Source organism: Theropithecus gelada, chromosome 5 (assembly GCF_003255815.1).
Source record: "Theropithecus gelada isolate Dixy chromosome 5, Tgel_1.0, whole genome shotgun sequence".
Taxonomy (NCBI): domain Eukaryota; kingdom Metazoa; phylum Chordata; class Mammalia; order Primates; family Cercopithecidae; genus Theropithecus; species Theropithecus gelada.
This window is the reverse complement of record NC_037672.1, coordinates 107,911,685-107,914,066: the sequence shown is the minus strand read 5'-3', so window position 1 is coordinate 107,914,066 and position 2,382 is coordinate 107,911,685. Positions and strand designations below refer to the sequence as shown.

At 43.7% G+C, this 2,382-nt stretch overlaps 1 pseudogene; it reads left to right on the top strand.

The window, feature by feature from the left end:
* Nucleotides 1–311: 311 nt before the first annotated feature.
* LOC112625381 lies at nucleotides 312–1,054 on the top strand (annotated as a pseudogene).
* The last annotated feature ends 1,328 nt before the right edge of the window (nucleotides 1,055–2,382 follow it).

Below are 2,382 nucleotides of genomic sequence, written 5' to 3'. Positions count from 1 at the left end.
AAGCCACCACAGAACATTTTCCCCCATAAACAGCATTGATCAGCACAGTGATTTTTGAAATTTGAATTATCTATGAGCATTTTAAACATAAAAAGATATGGAGTCCTTCCTGAAAAGTCAGATCGGCAATAATTGGTTGTCACTGAGTAGTAGACGCCCCCTTTAGATGGGTATTTGGAGTTCATTTTACAATATCCCCAACATTCTCTCTTCTCCCCAGTAGGATGAAAGTGTCACTTGACATTTATCAGTAAGCTTATGCTGGTTTTGTTGCTGTTTGATTAAGAAGAAAGTAAAAGAGCAACACTAGAAAGATGGCGGAGCAAGAGCAAAGAAAAACTCCTTTGGTTCCAGAAAATCTCCTGAAAAAGAGGAAGGCTTATCAAGCCCTCAGAGCCACCCAGGCGAAGCAGGCAGTTCGGCAAAGAAGGAGCAGAGGAAAGGAAAAAGACTCAGATTTAAACGACTGGAATCATTCCTACATGATTCCTGGTAGCAGAAACGTGACGAGGTGTGTCTCAGATGACTAGAAGTGAAACCCCACGCCTTGGAATTGCCAGATAAACATTCCTTGGCCTTTGCTGGACACATAGAAAGGATCAATAGCATGAGTTTACTGGTGCAGAGAACCATTGCAAGACTTCGCCTAAAGAAAATTTTTAGTGGTGTCTTTGTAAAAGTTACCCCCTAGAACCTAAAAATGCTGCATATAGTGGAACGTTACGTGCCCTGGAGATTTCCAAATCTGAAGTGTGTCCGGGAACTCATTTTGAAACATGGACAATCTGAGGTCAAGAATAAGACCATCCCTCTGACACACAACACAGTGATTGAGGAGCACCTGGGGAAGTTTGGCATCATTTGCTTGGAAAACCTCATTGATGAAATTGCCTTCCCAGGGAAGCATTTCCAGGAGATCTCATGGTTCTTGCTCCCTTTCCACCTCTCAGTGGTCCATCATGCTACCCAAAATAGAGTGGGCTTCCTCAAGGAGATGGGCACACCTGGCTATCAGGGTGAACGCATCAATCAGCTCATCCGCCAGCTGAACTAGACCCAGGTGCCAAACTGCAGTAAATTTTTATCAATGAAGGGGAAGCATGTGTTTTTGTGTTTTGGGGGGAAATTTTTACTGAGTATCTTCAGAGATTATTTCCTGCTTTATCTTCAAAAACTAGAAAGGAAGGGTCAAAGGAAAGACAGTAGCTGGCCAGCTGTGGTGGCACACATCTGTAATCCCAGCACTTTGGGAGGCTGAGGCTGGTGGATCACCAGAGGTTGGGAGTTCGAGACTAGCCTGACCAATATGGAGAAACCCTGCCTCTACTAAAAATACAAAAATTAGCTGGGTGTGGTGGAGCATGCCTGTAATCCTAGCTACTCGGGAGGCTGAGGCAGGAGAATCGCTTGAACCCAGGAGGCAGAGGTTGCAGTGAGCCGAGATCGCGCCACTGCACTCCAGCCCAGGCACCAAGAGTGAAACTCTGTCGGGAAAAAAAAAAAAAAAGACAGTAGCTTATGTTCGTGGCAGGCACCTCTCTTCACAGTCCAGTTCCAAGGAAAAATTCCAGTGTTTTCTACATTGGCTGCCGCCTCATCTGAAATCAGCACATTCCATGGAAGAAGGCATCCTGCTTTGTTGCATCTTCTACCCCATGGTTTAATGTTGGTAAATGAGTAACTCTAGCGTTCATGCAAGTCTCCCTAAGACTCCTGCAGCAGTCAACCAAGCCCAGGGACATAACTGAATCTGGAGATTCCTAGGGCCTTGTTTTGAAAAAGACTTGAAATACACATAGGGAGAAAGGCACAAAAATAAATGTTCACTTGTCTCTGTGAAGAAGAAAAAAAAGGGGAAGAAGAAGGAGAAGGAGGAGGAGGAGGAGGAGGAGGAGGAGGAAAATGATTATCATTCTAGGGGTTGTCATTCATTACCTGCATGGCCCTGCCCCTGGAAGCATTTGAGTCTGAAAACTCTAGCAATGTTGAAGGAACCCATAATCCCAGCCATCCTGACCCCACTGTTTGCAAAATCTAGACAGATGTGGTTGCTTTGTCAGAAACGTAGGCTTTCCATTTTGTATAACTTTGCCCAAGCAGCATTCTTTATCAAAACTCTTGGAGTGCAATTCAGAGGAGGCATTTGAATACATAAAATCATCTAGTCAACAGAGGGGGAAAACACTACCTCTAAAAATGTCTTCCAGCATGTTGAAAAAGCACTCAATTTGGGGACAAAAAGCCAAGCCAATACTGACTGCACAAACAATAGGGTACTTCCTTTCAGATCAAGTAAGACATGCATACATAGGAAAATTTCAAAATAGGGTTTTCACAATCTGCTAGTGAAATAATTTATGAAGTATACATAACATTTTACAT